General features: G+C 39.9%; 1 pseudogene; it reads left to right on the forward strand.

Annotated features, from left to right (window-relative positions):
* The window catches only part of LOC120287309, a 30,278-nt pseudogene extending 13,169 nt beyond the window's left edge, over positions 1-17,109 (forward strand).
* Positions 17,110-18,398: the final 1,289 nt, after the last annotated feature.

Here is an 18,398-nt window from a genome sequence, read left to right on the forward strand (position 1 = left end):
GTTGTGGAAAGAAAGAACAGAACTCTTCAAGAAATGGCTAGAACTCTTTTAATTGAAAGTAAAATTTCTTCTCGATTTTGGGCTGAAGTGTTTCAACAGCTTGCTATATCATCAATAGAGTCTTCTTAAGATCTATTCTTGTAAAACCCCTTATGAGTTATTCAAAGAAAAGAAGCCTATTGTTTCATACTTTCATGTATTTGGTTGTAAATGTTTTATACTGAAAAATGCAAAAGATCGAGTTGGTAAGTTTGAAGAAAGATCGATGAAGGTATCTTCCTTGGATATTCTACATCAAGCAAAACCTTCAGAGTCTTTAACAAAAAGAGCCAGTCTGTGGAGGATTCAATGAATGTCAAATTTCAAGACTCAACACAAGTTGAATCAAGTCAAACTCATCAAGAAGAATCTGAACCTGCTCTAGACCCTCCAAAGTCTACATCTCAAGAAGCATCTCAGACTCTGGAAAATCAGCATCAGGTTGTTAGTGAAGATCCAAATAAAGAAAGAGATCATCAACAGACAAATCAACAAGTAACCTGGAAGCATAAGTCCAGTCATCCCAAAGATCTTATAATTGGCGAAATTAATGAAGGAATTCGCACAAGATCCAAAAGGCGAGAAGAGTCTAGTGCCGTGGCACTCGTTTCGAAATTGAACCAAAGAGCATAGAAGAAGCTTTATCGATGAAAGCTGGATTGAAGCTATGCAAGAAGAGCTCGCAGTTCAAGATAAATGATGTCGGGAATTGACATCCCAACCAAAAGGTAAAACTGTTATTGGGGCCAAATGGGTGTTCAGAAACAAGATGAACGAGAAAGGAAAAGTCGTACGAAATAAAGCAAGACTCATGGCCAAGGGATATACGCAAGAAGAGGGAATAGACTATGATGAGACTTACGCTCCAGTGGCAAGGTTAGAAGCTATTCGACTATTACTTGCTTTTGCTTGTTATAAGAATTTCAGGTTATTCCAAATGGACGTAAAAAGCGCCTTCCTAAATGGATTTATCCATGAGGAAGTTTATGTGGAACAACCACCGGGTTTGAAGACCCAAAGAAGCCGACTCGTCTTTAGATTGAAAAAGGCTTTGTATGGTTTAAAGCAAGCACCTCGGGCTTGGTATGACAGATTAAGTAAGTTCCTAATACAAAATGGTTTTGTCAAAGGTAAAGTGGATACGACTTTATTTATCAAGAAGGAAAACAAAAGTTTCTTACTTGTTCAAATATATGTGGATGATATTATTTTTGGATCCTCTAATGAAAGTTTGTGTAAGAAATTTTCAAAGTCTATGCAGGATGAGTTTGAAATGAGTATGATGGGAGAGTTAACATTCTTTCTTGGTCTTCAAGTAAAACAATTAAAGGAAGGTACTTTTATTTATCAAGAAAAATATGTTAATGATCTTGTCAAAAGGTTTGACTGGAGAAGTGCAAAAAGACCGACATACCGATGTCAAGTTCTTTAAAGATAGACAAAGATGAAGAAGGGAAGAAAGTTGATCAAAAGCTGTACAAGAGCATTATTGGATCACTTCTTTATCTTACGCCTCTAGACCCGATATTTTGTTGAGTGTTTGCATCTCGTGCTAGGTTTCAATCAGATCCTAGAGAATCCCATCTCAGTGCTGCCAAACGCATCATAAAATACGTTGCTTCATCATCAAGCATCGGTCTTTGGTATCCTAAGAAGGGAGACTTTAAACTTCTGGGATATTCAGACGTAGATCTAGCCGGTTGCAGAGTTGATAGAAAGAGCACTTCAGGAACTTGCCAGTTGCTTGGAAGCGTTGTAAGTGTCTTGGTTTTCAAGGAAACAAAGTACTGTGTCTCTTTCAACAACAGAAGCAGAGTATGTAGCTCTTGGAAGCTGATGTTCGCAAATTCTATGGATAAAATAACAGCTAAGAGATTTTGAAATCGAAGACTCATGCACGGAGATTAATTGCGACAACACCAGCGCTATCAACCTCACCAAAAATCCAATTCTCCACTCAAGAGCGAAGCATATAGAAATTCGACATCACTTTATTAGAGATCATGTTCAAAATGGAGATGTTTCAATTCAATTTGTTGACTCAAAGAATCAGCTGGCTGATATACTCATGAAGCCTTTGGAGAAAAATCAATTTGAGTCTATACGGACCAGACTCAACATTTTAAGGTATGAGGATATCAAAGTCTAAAGACTTTCAGACTCAGGCTTACAAGACTTAATCTACAGTCTTGTCTCGACCTTCAGACTGTAAGTCTTTCTCTCTCCAATCCTATCTTGAAAAGGTACAATCATCAGACTTGTTTAAATTGTTGCTATATTTAATTGACGTAAATATTGCATCGATTCATTTTCAAAAGGGAAGTTATTTTTGAAATAGCTATTTTTGTGGATAAAGATAGTTATTTTGAAAAGGCATATTTTTATTTCCTTTGTGACGGTTCGTTTACTCTTCTTTTAACCGAACGAACACGGTCGATTTCTCTTCACTTTTCTAATCTCTTCTCTCTCAAAAACCCTAGAAAGCATCGATCTTCCATTCTCGTTTGTCTTCTTCGCTAAATCTTCAAAAAGTTATCATCTTTTCTGGGAAAGTCAAGCAAGGAAACTTCCAAACACTGTTAAAGATGTCTTCTTCACGAAAGTCGTCAAGAATCGCAAAGGGGGACCACAGAGAATGAGTGAGGGGCCTACGCACTTCGATCTTACGAAGATGAAGTTACTCCGATCAGCAACCGAGCCCACAACATTCTTAGCAGCGTCATTCTCCACCATCTAGTCCTCAAGGTGTTGTTGATCAAAGCATCGGAAGAAATCATCGAGGATGCGGACCGTAAGAGTTCAAAAGCCCGCTTTTATTTACAAGCTATATCGTGCTTTAAAAGGAATTCGTACTCCTTTGAACTATGTTGATAGTTTTGTTAAAGAAAAAGGATATAGGAACGAGTATATTTTTCTGCGAAAAATGGAAAGTTTGGGAATCGCTCGTAAAGGGGTGGCTAAGGAAACCCTTGCGAATATCCCAAGTGATCCTCGTGACTGGGGGCCAAATCCTGTAGATGGGAATGACGATGACAATCTGTTCAGTCTATTTCAACCGAAAATGGGTATTGCGGCTGAAATTCAAGGAAAAAGGGGAGATTTGTTCAAATCAAAGGAACAAAAAGATCTGTACTCGAAATTGCTGAAGCGTGGGGGTAATAAACCCTAGAAGTGTGGACTTTGATTTTCTGGATGCTGTGAAAGTGAACTTGAGGGAAAAGTTCAGTACTCTACAACTTGAAAAGTTCTGCTCTGACTCAACAGAGGCTTATGCTGAATTGACTGCATATTTCTATTCGAATCTTACCTTTCTAGATGCGAATAGATTCTCCTTCAGTGTTAAAGATCAAGATTATGTTGTGGATATGAATATGCTGACAGACGTGTTAGAAGTTGAGAGAGGCAGATATCAACCAATCAAAGTTTCCATTGCTCGGGCCACACTTGAACTGGTGAAGGACATGAGAACGGATGAGAAGATCACCTACTTAAGGATGAATGCATTCAACATCTTGCTTCACAAGACTGTGATTAATTGCCTTCGGCCGAAATCAACTTCTAAAACTGATGTTTCAAGCTCTGAGGCAAAGTTGATGTATGCCATCCTCAGTGGAAGGAAGTTCTCTCTCCCTCATACTGTTATGTTTCACATGTATAGAGCAGTGATGAAAGACAGAGGTCAACTCCCTTACCCAAGCCTTGTTACGAAGTTATTCGGACATCTGAACATTCAGCCTCCGCAAATCTTTTGTGTTCGACCATGCGATCATATGGTGGTAGGACTGAAAATGGTGACCAAAATGCGTCCAAGGAACCGAGCAAGGAATTGGAGAAATTCAAGGAGAAGACTCGCCAAATCTCATCAACTCTCTTCTGCTGCTAAGAGAAAAGGGAAGGAGCCCATGTTTGCTCCATCAAAGAAAAGAAGAACTCTCCTCGTTGAGGATGAAGATGATGACGATGACGTCACCATCTCTGCAATGGCTTTGAAGAATTTAAGTCGTCCTGTTCCACAGAAAGAATCGGAACAAAATACGAAAGAAGCAGAGGAGAAGGAAAAGAACGAAAGAGAAGTAGAGGAGAAGGAAGAAGAAGAAAGAGAAGCAGAGCAAGAAGCAGAGAAAGAAAGACCTGAAGAAGAAAGAAGAGAAGAAGGGGAACCCGAGGAAATCTCTTCTCCACCGTAGGCATGGAAACAGGGGGAGATCGGGAGAAAGGAGTGACGTCTTCACATCCGGATGCAAGTGAAGGAGTCGGGCCGCTCGCCCGCAGACCAGGTAAGATGTTTATACATCTCAATTTCCAGAGGAAGGTCATGAAGCTTCATCGCCAAACCTCGCGAGATTATGCGATCCACCATCGTCGCTATACTCCCATCGAGCCGAAGCAAGCACTCGACCGATAATGGAGCAGATTTTCGTAGAATCATGGATATTCTCTTGGAGATGAAAGGTCATATTTATGCCTTGGGATGCGAAGTTCAAAGCTTGAAGAATGAAGGTCAAGCTTCTTCCCGTTCACCGAATGAAAAGATGCAAGCCCTCTCTATTCGTAATCGGCCAATGCCAAAAGTGAGGAGGTTGTACAGCTAAAGGAAGACTTTAAAAGGTTGGAAGGCATTGTTCGATCTATGGAAGATTTCCAGCTTGTCCGTGTTCCCAAGCAATCTTGATTTCATCTCATCCTTTTTAAATGATGACAAAAAGGGGGAGAGATGCGATTTGATCAAGATGCGATTTGATCAAAAACTTTCAATCATTTTTTTAACTGTTTGTTGGATTGTGTTTAACTATCTGTTTTTTTGACAGACTTGACTTTGTTTTGTGTCTGGATAAGAACTGCCTAGACTTGGACTTGACTTTACTGCTTTTATTAATCAATATTGATATCTTATGAATGGCTTAATCATATACTGGACTAACCTATTTTCTGTGGTTGCAGATTCTAGTGTTATTCTATTAGCCATTTACTTCCATAAGATATGCATATGTGGTTGAGAAATGTTTTGCAGGTCAAAGTTATCCAAATATGCAGGAAGGTTTTGTCACCATAAAAAATGGGGAGATTGTTGGAGAAATCATCGTGAAGAGTTTTGAAGTTGACAAAACATTTCCATCAGTCTAGTCCGAAGGTGCAGACTCGTTAGTTAAAGTCCGAAGACTTCCGGACAGCCGACTCAAGACTCAAAGTCTATCCTCATTGACAGCCTCTCGATCCGTTGAAGAAAGGTTATCCCGAACTGGATGTTTTGTTCAGAATTTAACCTTATCATCTGGAGAAGATCTCGTGGCTAGAAAAAACGTATCAGAATCCTTTGATTGATCAAGTTTGATTCAATGATTGAAGATTCGGTAATTGTCTAAATATTATTGGAAGGTTCTACTTATGGAAACCGAGATCCTGATTGTATGGGCGAACAGGATTGATGGGCTATCAACACGTTCCTTTAATAGCTCGAACGATCTTCCTAATTGATTCCGTCCAACGGGTAGATTGGAGGAATTCATTTGGTAAGTGCCAACGGGTATGATGGCATAAAGGAGTATATAAGGAAGACGTCCTTAGTTGTTCGAGGTGTGCGCGATAGAAGAATTCCAAAGTCTGAAGCTCCTATTTGTTTAGATAAATCCTTTGAGTGAATACTTGTATACAAAAGAGAGTTTATATTTGTGAGAAACCTTGAGGAGGTGTGGTAGTACATCTACACTGTGGAATCAAGGCAAAGCTGTGCTGTAACTACTCTTTTGATCATAGTGAAATCCAGCCGGTGGGCTGTCAGTGCGGAAGAGTGGACGTAGGCTTGGAAAAGCTGAACCACTATAAATCCTGTGTTCCAATCTCTCTCTTTCTACCTTGATCGTATTTCAATTTGTTAAGAATTGCTTCCGTATATCGATAAATTGTTTGTGCGCCTATTCACCCCCCCTCAAGGTGTTTATACTAGCAATATCACATCCATACAATCAGAATCTTAGTTTCCACAAGTAATACTTCCTCAAATGGAACTTATCTTCAAGATTAATTTGTCAATACATAATTGACTCAAATAAGGTAAGTAAAGTCCTTGGCTCAAAGATAGTTGTTGAAGAATTGTTTCCAAATAAAATTTATTTTGGATTTGCGTTGCAACATCACCGAGTTTGGTTATGAACTCTTCCTTATTCTAGACACTATCTCGTCTTGGGCTCATCATAGTGGGATATACTTTTGGAAAAGTATTGTTAAGAGTTTTTGAAAATTCCTCAAAAGCAAAGACGATAGAAGCATAAAGTTTTGTCAACTTTAAAAAGTTATTAGGAGTTTCCTCAACAATGGAATTTGCCACAAACGGTAGCGACCTCTATGTCCAAGTTCCGCTATCAGATATAGGTTGATTTCCTTCTGGCCTAACCTCTTTTCCTTTCCAAAATTATTTGTGCCTCTGACCTTTTGACTTGAGATGCTATCTTTGGTGGCTTCTGATATGCCTTCTTTGATGAAGTCATAAACTTATGCTCATACTTTGTGCATTTACATGTTATCTTGACTGCAAAAGCGTTCTATTCCACCTGCTTATGGAAAACAAATGATGCCATCCCAATTTCAGCTATCAACATTATGTATGATTATAGTTCAATTGCAGGTGAATGTGCACATTCACCGGTGCTAATATTTGTGCAATTTTGACTTTCATAGAATCTACTAGGAGTAGTAAAACTTGCGGCACAAATTCTGTCCCCTACCCTTTTAGCACGGGATGGAGCTGTGGCGATCCACTATACTCTGCATTTAGCTGTGACAATGAAATTGCGCAGCTTTACTTTGAACGGCCCCAAGGTGGCTATAGAGTCACTAGCGTCAATCCAGAAGCTCGAACATTTACCATCCAAATTAATGCATCGGACTGCACGAGTATCGGTCAAATGGAAATCAATCTGCAGCTTAACCAGTCCTCACCATTTTATGTGAGTAGCGGGTGTAGTGGAGAGCAGAACGACTTTAGTGCAGGAGACCCTTTGGGAAGGATTTGGTTGAGCAAAGTAAAAATTGTGCGGAGCAACCAAAAGGAGCCGATCTGCAATTCGTTCAAAGACTGCAAGTGGCCACATGCAACTTGCAAGAGAGCACCAGATGGAATAAAAAGATGCCTCTGCAATTCAGGATTCAGTTGGGATTCTTCTAGCGTCAATTGTTTTCCAGGCGAGGATGTTGATCTTACGAATTGATACGCAACTTTAGCTATTGTATTCATGAATAACAAATTATAAGGAAATATAGTCATTAGGTTTTACTGGTCAATATAGTAGTAAAATTTCTCGTGCCATCAAATAATTGTTTTCCATCTCCGTGGTCTAACATTTAGAGCACTACTAGGATGATCTGCTTTCTTCTGGAAACTGAAATTTTTCAGAGTCAAACATCAATAATTTCAGCTTCCATTTGGAATTTACAATAGATGAGCCAGAAAAGCTCGGAACGAGAACATATATATCTATCCTTTGTCCAGGCCCGAGATTCTCGAGAGATGTTCACCCTGTCAAAGTGTCAATAGCATCTGCCTTTACAGTTCCCATCCCAAGTATGGCGTATGTATGCAATGTAATGAGAGAATCCTGGACTTGCCCCGACTAAGCTTGCTCTTTTTTGTCGACTATAAGGGGGATTGTGACCATGCACTATGAAGTCCTCACATCTGTCCTTTTATCAAATTGGCGAGTCCCCGTGTCTACAATTATTCGTTCATTTTTCTCCAAAATACAGTAGTTACACTTTCTTTTCTTCTCTAGCAGTGGCAGTTTATAACGTTGAATGAGGAGGATCATCGCAGAAAAGACAGAAAAACTTGTATATATAATTGCTCCTTCCGGTGCCGCAATCTTCATCCTTGTTTTTGGTAGCTTATTTTACATGAGAAGGCAGCATGGCAGTACGCAAGGCAATCACTGAGCAGGTACATACTTTTCATCTATCATTGTTAGGAATACGATAATAAGATAGAAACCAATTAGTAACTAGAGCTGGCATTACAGGGAGCAGGGAAAGCACTCAGGAAAATCCTGACTTTCGTCTATATGACAGCGAGAAGGGAATCAAAATGTAGATGGATTCATGCCAATTCGAGGAGGATAAGAAAGGCCTAGACATGCCATTCTTTGATTTAGAAATTATTCTACAAGCGATGAATAATTTCTCAGGTGAGAACAAACATGGAAGAGGCAGGTTTGGGCCTCTTTACAAGGTAAATAAAATGGTTTCTTCTTCTACCATTTGGGGCTTTTGAGGAGGTCACAGTGATGAAGTAACCCATTCCTCAACTTTGTTTTAGGCTACTTTTCCCGGCAGACCGGAAATTGCAGTGAAGAGGCTATTGAGCGGATCAAAACAGGGCTCTGAGGAACTTAAGAACGAAGTCATTTTGATTGCCAAACTTCAGCATCGAAAAGGTTGTCAGATTAGTTGGATATTGTGTCAAAGGAGATGAAAAAAATGTTCCTATTTGAATATATGCCCAACAAAAGGTTAGATTCATTCATAATTGGACAGCACCTTATTTCATGTCCCTATTCCCTTGTGTTCTTCAATGCATAGTTGTAATAACTAGTAGCACTCTAACAGTCTCTTTCTCTTCATAAAGATTTTAAGTTAGTCTGACGGAGTTTTATTAAAAGACTTTGCTACCTACACAAATTTAAAAAAAAAAAAAAACCTGCTAGATCGAACAAGGTGTTGATTGCTGACCTGGGAGATAAGCTTTGAGATTATCTTGGGAATTGCACAAGGACCGCTCTACCTTCATCAAGATTCTAGGCAGAGGATCATTCACAGAGATCTCAAGACAAGTAACATTTTGCTCGATGAAGAGATGACTCCCAAAATTTCCGACTTTGGTTCGGCATGGATTTTTGAGGCAAAACAAATTGAAGCAAGCACACAAAGAGTAATTGGAACATAGTAAGTTTTTGTAGATGTGCATACCATTTATTTCATTGGGATAGAGAATTTGTTGGACACTACACAAGGCACTCACCACATTATCATGTTTTAATATCTACAGTAAAATTTTAGTATTCCAACTCTCCCTTAGTTGACTTATTATGCTTCAATGCAGTGGTTACATGTCAATGAGTATGCTTTTGAAGGATTTTTCTCATTCAAGTCTGATGTTTTTAGTTTTGGTATTGTTATACTGGAGATTATTAGCAGGAAACGTAACACAGGCTTTTATCAATCCCAAGGAACAATGAGCCTTCTCACACATGTGACATTTGTTGTCCCTTACTTTCGTTTTATCCACTTCCTGTCGCCCTTTTCTCTGAACATACCGAAACTTCTATTGCCCCGGCATGGACATTATGGAATGAAAAAAAGGCATTTCACTTGATGGATCGAGTGCTGCACAAAACTTACAACAGAGATCAAGTTTTGAAGTGCATAAACGCGGCACTTTTATGCGTGCAAAAAAACCCAAGTTAACGTCCCACAATATCAGATGTAGTTTTCATGCTCGGTAGTGAAACAGTGACTCTTCCAGCTCCGAAGAAACCCGCTTTTGCAGTTAAGATAGGCATTTCTACAACGTCTTCTTCTTCTAGCAAACCGGAGTTGAGTGCGGTGTTATCGACTACTCTTGAACAAGGACAGTAACATTGGATCTCCTCGAATCTATTCCACGTCCTAATAGTCGAAAGCTTTAGCCATCAGGCATTTTGTTCAACTACGAATGCCTCAATTTTTTGCCCCATGATTTTCCTTGCTCCTCCAATAAAATACAGTTCACTCTCCATTGATTGTTGATGCTCCTCCTCGGCCTAAAGACTGTACAATACTAACATCCCCTTCTTGATCACCAGAGCAGATTCTTTTCCTGTCATTTCCTGCAGTTTTCATTGGTGATAAGTTTCTGCTGCAACTGAGTTGTAAAATCAATTTCCTACTGGGTTATTGTCATCCTATCTAACTCACGATCTACCACACTCTAGCATACTCCGCAAAAATTTCTGATTATGAATTGACTGAGATTTCCCCCTTAGTTATCACTGCGATGTTACTGTTATGTGTTAAAGAACTGCATATTTCATGGTAGTGTATATACGGTTGCCTAACGAATCTACTACAAAACACATGTTTGTGAATATCCTCCTCACGACAATAGATAATTGTGTAATATCTTTGCCCTCAGGTAATCAACATAGCCAAATAAAATTAGCAAACACTAAAATGATATATCGTGCTTTATTTAACGGTATGGTGTTATTTCTTATTATTTGAACTATTTCATAATAGTGCGGAAAAAGATTCAAATAATAATGACTTACTTGAAGATAAATTACAATTCATTTGCTATTAAACATCATCCTCGTTAAATGTAAATGGTAGCCAAGTTGAGTCATCCAAATAACAAATTAACTAGGAGAAAAGTAATTTATTTAGGCAATGTATAAATCAACTTCATTAAAAATTGGGTTCATGATACTTATGTAGTAAAATGGTATTAACGATGAAAATATCAGTGATATATTTGTTTCAACACACAAATTAATTGGAATTATTAAATGTTCGCTGTAGTAATTGAATTAGAGTGCTTCAGCTATGCTCTGATTACAGAGGAAGCAAAGCAGATGACACTTCGAAATAAAGACAATGATCAGATATGTCGATAGCTATCAAGGTAAGCTCTCTCTCTCTCTCTCTCACGCTTAGGAATCAGAAGTAGATTGAAAGCTCCCGTCGCTGTTCTCGTTGAAAACTGCCGGCGGGGACCTAAGTAGGGAGACAATTCTGCATGAATGGCAAAATCTTGTGAATGACTTTCCTTTTTCCCGGGTAAGATTTATCTTTTTATGCACTAACATGGAGCACCTGGTGGTTCTAAATGAAGCGGGAGGCGAAGGGCTGCTGCTTGATAAGACTACGAATCAGACTCAATTCAGGCAAAAGACTAGCACTGGGATCTCACCATAACTTTCCATGCCAAATGTCCGATTTCACATAAGAAGATTATGAAGCTTTAACAGGAAAGTGTGGCTATGACTTTCCGTTGCCAGATGAGCTATAGACCCGATGGCATTTGGTTTTAATTGCCGAAAAAGAGTGCATAGAGAGTCTCAACTGCAATTTTCTTGATCGCTATGCTGCATTGATTCATATGTTTCCTGTCACTTGAAAATATAGTATTCTAAAGTGAATTGTCAAGACGAGAGGGCTCCCGGACCAGGCGGAGGTGAGGCCCTTCGTGTGGTCGGCATGCAGGTGGGCCAGGAAGTACGCTTGGCTCCCTTCCGCCTACCGATCCACCGAGATCAGACCTCTCTCCATGGCATCAACGCCCAAGCATCGAGCCCGCAGAGAGAGAGAGAGAGAGATTATATTTTCGTTTTGGCGGGGGGAATTGAATTGAAAGGATGGTGCTTCCAGGCTTCGTGGAATCATCGCGGGCTTTTTTGTTTCAATGTGAAGCCCACTTTGGAGTCAGGTTGGGCCTGACTGAGCAGTTACTTTTTGTGATCGACTGTGTGTCTTGATTTTGTGAAAATTCGTTTTAAATATTATTTTAATCTCTTTGCCCCCTTTACTGTCAAAAATTAAAACATTGTATTGCTATTAATGAGTGTCCAAACCGAACCAAAACTGAACCGAACTAAAACCGAACCACATTGAAATTTCGTCAATTTTCAGTTTGGTTCGTTTTTTGCTTCGAATAACTGAAACATAATTGTTCTTTTCTTTGATGGTTCAGTTTTCGGGTTTGGTTTGGTTAACCAATTCAAACTAAAATTCTCAACAAAACTTAACCATCGAACTTAAAATCTCTTTTCTTTCTCACCATTTATTCACTTTGGTTCCAATAAGGAAGGCAAAAATAGGAAAATTGAAGAACCAAGCTGAACCTAGTTTTCAATTCAATTTGTATGTGGTTCAGTTTGGTTATGTTTGGTTCAGCTTTTCAAGAAAATCGAATCGAACTTGAACTGTTTACACCCCTCATAGGCGTATTGAAAATTTTTCTTTTTGAAAAAAAAGTTGAAATTAAACACATCGGGATTGGGCATAAGTCTCTCTTTTACTTTCCATATATATAATACACAATAGCTTAAAGTACCAATAAAATATGGACTCAAATTCTAATAGTCCTTTGACGCTGCTCTCTATGATCTCATTGGGCAGTCGCTAGGCACCCTATCACCCTGTCGATGAGGAGTATGAATCACATCCCCATATCAAGTACCTTTGAAGCCAGCCGCCTTTCGTGCAGGAATAAATTGGGGTTTAAGTGGATTATGAAGAAGGACAAGGCGAGGGGCACACAACTCCTCTGTTATTGGAACCTTTGACGCGCTCGATTCGAGGGGAGTATGACGAATGGTGATTGTGGGCGGCATTTTTTTTTTTTTTTTTTTTCTCGTGGAGATGTTTCAGTCGTTCGCTCCATTCATGTCCAAAACATCTAGAGGCTTCACACTATCGTCTTCACGTTCGTTGTTCCGTCGTATCCAATCTCTGTGGAGATGTACGCGTATCATAAAAATAAGTCAATAAATAAATAAATGTATGTGTGAAGAATGTTTTTGCAAAAGTACTCACTCTGAGTCGTCGATTTGATCTACAGGAAAAAAATTATTAAAAAAAAAAGTCTTAGGCTTCATTCGATTTATGGAAAATAATTTTCGAAAAAATAATTTCCGAATTTTTGGCAAAATGAACTAATCAAGAAAAATGTTTTTCACTATTGGAAAAAACACCTTTTAAAATGGAGAAAATGTTTTCCATTTTCGAATATTTTTCATAATTTCTTACACCTCACATTCTTTCACCAAAAATATTTTCCTTTTATTTTTATGTTTTCCTTTTCTTTTTTCCTTTTTTTTTAAATTGAGTTTTTAATTCTTTTTCTTTTTCCCTTTTTTCCTTTCTTCCTTGAGTGGTCGCTAGTGTTGCCAGCCATTGCAGCGACCAACAACCGGCCATAGGCCAACTCTAGCCTTAGCCAAGGCTAGATCTAGCAAGGGCAAGGCTCAAACTCATCAGCGATCTACGTCTTGGTCGATCATCAAGAAGTCGGCCATTGTTGAGGCATGTGGCGGCAGAGGAAGGAGGAAGGAAAAGAAAAAGGAAAAAGGAGAAATTAAAAATAATAAAAATTTGATTTTTTAAAAATAAATATCATTAAATTTCAATGTTTAAAAAATATATATAATTTAAATTAATTTTTTTGGTCAATTAAAAAATTAAAATTCAATTTGTTGGTAATTTTTCCCAAAATCAAATCAAATAATGAATAGTGAAAAATATTTTTCACTTTATTTCCAATTTTCTGTAAAACACCAAAAGATATAGTCATATTAATAGAAAATGGCTTTCTAAAAATATTTTTTGGAAACGTGATATTTTTTCGTAAAACAAACGGACTCCTAATTTATTACACTTTTGTCAATTCAGTTCTAAAATTTTCTATTTTACCATTGAAGTCTTAAACCCTTTCAAGTTTTGTCAATTCATTTCATCCGGTTAATTTTAGCCTGAAATTGCCGACATAGATGTTGGCTGTCTTATGTGAAATTATAGTGCTAATATGGACAACTTTCAATAATATTTTATAATTTTTTTTTGAATTTTTTGAATTTATTTTTATTTTCCTGTTATCTTTTATTCTCTTTTCCTTCATTTTTTTCTCTCCACCAACCATAGCCACGCCTTGCAGCAATGGGCGAGGGTTTCAGAGAGTGTTGCCCTCATTAGCCTACGGTTGGGTGTCCCTCGCTCAAGGCTGAAGAGGGCAAGCCTGCCAACCATTGGCGGGACCTGGTGATGGTTGACAAAGAAAAAAAAAGGGGAGCTCCAACTCGAGGAGGTACGTCGGAATATGGTGTTACAGGTCGGACCCTCTGATCGTCGTCTGGGTGGCCAACCGTAGTGCCCCGGTTGTTGGCGGCACAGCATCATTTGGCCTCCTGAACGGCGACCTGTAGCTGTGGAACGACGGACAACTGATCTGGTCGACCAATGCCACGAGTTCAAGCTCTTTGACCCGGTTTGCAAAGCTTCTTGATACAGGGAATCTAGTGCTGACGGAAGATGACGGAAGCAATAGCCCTCTGTGGCAGAGCTTTGATCAGCCGACCAACACGTTCCTTCCTGGGATGCGGATGACCGACGACTTCAAGTTGACTTCTTGGGCAAGCCAGGATGACCCGAAAGAGGGCAACTTCACCTTCCGGCGGGATCAAGAAGGCGACACCAGCGACTACGACGTGATTCAGGGCGTGACTCCTTACTGGAAAAGTGGGGTCTATGGGAACTTCATACCACCCGATCGGATGTTTCAAGTCATCTCTTCCTTGCTCTCTAAAAGCACAACGGATAATCAGAGTTTGGCCGAAAACTACCGGTTGGTCATGAACTATGATGGCCAGATTCAGTACTTCAAGCAGGTAAACGAATCAAAGCCGTTTTGGTTCCAGCCGGCGAGCCAGTGTAGCGTGTTCAATGCGTGCCCCAAGTTCCAGAGCTGCAACGATAAGAATGGCAATAAGACCATGTGCAAGTGCTTGCCGGGGTTCGAGCTGCGTTCTGGGGGGTGCCTTAGGAAATCACAGATGTTTGAGCGGACCAGTGATTTCTTGAGTCTGAAGATGATGAAGACTGGGAATCCAGACAGTCATTTCCCGGCAGACCGCAAGGAGCGATGCAGGCAAAAGTGCATCGACGACAGAAAATGCCAGGCTTACTCTTACTCGTTCGAGGAGCATCAGCGTAGAGGGAGCGGCAAGTTGAAATGCTATACTTGGTCAAAAGATCTAGAAAATATGCAGGAGCTTGCGCAAGATGGTCACAGCCTCTATGTTCGAGTCCCGCTTTCAGACATAGGTTAATTTCCTTTTGACCTGACACTTTTTCCTTTCCAAGATCATTTGTGTTTGTGACCTTCTGACTTGTGCCGTTACTTGTTTATTTTAACAATCTCTGGTGGTTTCTTGTATGCCTTCTTTGATGAACTTAGGAACTTTGCTCATATCTTGTGCTCTTGAATGCCATTTTATTGCAAGCGTCTTCCAATTAAGTATTCTAGTCCCCTGCATATGGCAAGCAAATGATGCTATCCCAATTTCAGCCATGAATAGTATGTACGATTAAAGTTCAGTCGCAAGTGAATGTGTATAGCGTTGACGCTGATATTTGTTCAATGTTGACTTCTATAGGATGTAGTAGCAGGAGCTGTGGTACTTGGGGTACTAATTTAGTCCCCTACCCTTTAAGCACTAGACAAAACTGTGGCGATCCGTTTTACTCTGCATTTCACTGCAACAGCACAACTGACCAGCTTTACTTCGAATGGCAAAAAAGTGACTACAGAGTCACCAACATCAATCCAGAAGATCGAACATTTACCATCCAAGTCAATTCATCCAATTGCACAAGTGGCGGTCTGATGGAAATCAATCAGCAGCCTAACCAGTCCTTGCTATTTAGTGTGAGTAGCAGGTGTGAAGACTTCAGCACTGGGTTGAGTGAAGTGAAAATTGAGTGGATCGCTCCAGAAGAGCCACTCTGCAATACGATCAAAGACTGCACTTGGCCAGATGAGAACCGACGACCTCACTGGAGTGTCGTCGGCTGAGTCCTGGTTGGGCAAGCGGCCGAGCCTAGATTTGGCGAGGCCCAACTCACCCAGTCGCCGGTGGGGCTCGACCTCACCTTGGTTGTGATGCTGACCTCATGGTGGCCTGGTGAGGTTGAGCCCTGTTGGCTGCTAGGTGAGCTTGGCCTCGCCCGGTCAGGTGAGCTTGTGGTCAAGGGAGGCCCGAGTGAGGTTGACCTGGCCACCGGCGAGCCTCTGTTGAGCTCGCCATACCTCGTCGAACTAGTCGGCGGCGGCAATGGCGGCAGCAGTTGAAGAATAGAAGAGAGGGAAGAAGAAAGAAGAGAAAATAGAAAAAATGGGTTGGCTTGATTCTAAAATTGTTCCAGGGAACAAAGAATGAACTTTTTTTTTACTTCTCGAATCTATTCCAAATCTACTTCTAGGAACAAAAAAATAGAAATTTGTTTTTAGGAATAAAAATTTTACCAAATGAATTTCTATTCCAAATTTACTCCCGAGAAAAAAAAAAAGAAATTGTTACTTGTTTGGCAAGTTGCCAAACAAAGCCTTAGTGACTAGAGTTGCACTTCAGGAAGCGGGGAAAGCACTCAGGAAAATCTCAACTTTCGTCTACACGACAGTGAGAGACGGATCAAAATGTGGATGGACTCATGCCAGTTCGGAGAGGAAGATAAGAAAGGCATAGAAGTGCCATTTTTTGATTTAGAAATTATTTTACAAGTGACCAATAACTTCTCGGACGAGAACAAACTTGGAAGAGGCGGCTTCGGCCCTGTTTATAAGGTAAATAATGGTTGCTTCTTTTACCATTTGGGGCTGTTAACGAGGTCACTGTGATTAAGTAATATGTTCCTTAACTTTGTTTTAGGCTACTTTTCCAGGAGGACAGGAAATTGCAATAAAGAGGCTATCGAGTGGATCAGGACAGGGTTTGGAGGAATTTAAGAATGAAGTCATCTTGATTGCCAAATTGCAGCATCGAAATCTCGTCAGATTAGTAGGATATTGCATCAAAAGAGATGAAAAAATGTTGCTATATGAATACATGCCCAACAGAAGCTTAGATTCCTTCATATTTGGTAAGCACCTCATTTCATGTTCTTGTTCCCTTGTATGCTTCAAGGCATAGCTGTAATAGGTAGTGGCACTCCAAGTTTCTTTCTCTTCATAAAGATTTTAAGTCAGTCTGATGAAGTAAGATTAAAAGACTTGCTACCTTCACCGATTAAAATGAAAACCTTGCTAGATCGAACAAGGTGTTCCTTGCTAACCTGGGAGATACGCTTTGAGATCATCTTGGGAATTGCACGAGGAATGCTCTATCTTCACCAAGATTCTAGGCTACGAATCATTCACAGAGATCTCAAGACTAGCAATGTTTTGCTTGATGAGGAGATGACTCCTAAAATTTCCGACTTTGGTCTAGCACGTATATTTGAGGCAAAACAAATTGAAGCAAGCACGCAAAGGGTGATTGGAACTCAGTAAGTTTTTGTAGATGCACATACCATTTATTTTCGTTTAGATAAAGAATTTGTTGGACACTACACAAGGCACTCACCACATTATCGCGTTTTAATATTTGTAGTGAAACTTCGTTATTCTGACTGTAGCTTACTTAACTTATTGTTCTCATGCTCCAATGCAGTGGATACATGTCTCCAGAGTATGCTTTGGATGGATTTTTCTCATTCAAGTCCAATGTTTTTAGCTTTGGCGTTGTCGTATTGGAGATTGTTAGCGGGAAACGTAACACGGGCTTTTATCAGTCCAAAGGAACAATGAGCCTTCTTACTCATGTGAATACAGTCCATTTGTTGTGGCTTTCTTTTACTTTATCCAATTCCTGTTGCCCTTTTCTCTGAATGTACTAAAGCTTCAATTGTGCAGGCATGAAAATTATGGAATGACGATAAAGCATTGGACTTGATGGATCAAGTGCTGCACGAAACTTACAACAGAGGTCAAGTTTTGAAGTGCATAAACGTGGCGCTTTTATGCGTGCAAGAAGACCCGAGTGATCGCCCCACAATGTCAACTGCGGTTTTCATGCTCGGTAGTGAAAGTGCGACTCTTCCGCCCGAAAAAACCGGCTTTTGCAGTTGGGATTGGCGTTTCTACAACAGCTTCTTCCAGCAAACCAGAGTTGAGCATGGTGTTATCGACTACTCAGCAGCAAGGACGGTAATGTCAGATCTGATATTGCTAGTATGAGTACCTAGAGGGGAGTGAATAGGTATATAAAGAATTTTTCTCAAGCAATTGCACAATACTAGACAGTTGGAGGAAACGATAATCAAAGTAAGACTGAGAGAAGATAAAATTTAACACGCGGTTTATAGTGGTTCGGCTTATATCAAGCCTACGTCCACTCTTCTTCACTGACAGCCTATTGGCTGGATTCCACTATGAACAAGAGAGAGGTTACAGCACAGCTTTGCCTTGATTCCACAAAGTGTAGATGTTCTACCACACCTCCTCAAGATTTCTCACAAATATAGACTCTCTCTTTTGTATACAAGTATTCGCTCAAAGGATTTGTCTAAACAAAAAGGAGCTTCAGACTTTGGAATTCTTCTATCGCGCACCCCTCGAACAACTAAGACAGTCTTCCTTATATACTCCTTTATGCCATCATACCCGTTGGCACTTACCAAAGGAATTCCTCCAATCTACCCGTTGAACGGAATCAATTAGGAAGATTGTTCAAGCTATTAAAGGAACGTGTTGATAGCTCATCAATCCCGTTCGCCCATACAATTAGGATCTCGGTTTCCAT

This window comes from Eucalyptus grandis, chromosome 8 (genome assembly GCF_016545825.1).
Source record: "Eucalyptus grandis isolate ANBG69807.140 chromosome 8, ASM1654582v1, whole genome shotgun sequence".
NCBI lineage: Eukaryota > Viridiplantae > Streptophyta > Magnoliopsida > Myrtales > Myrtaceae > Eucalyptus > Eucalyptus grandis.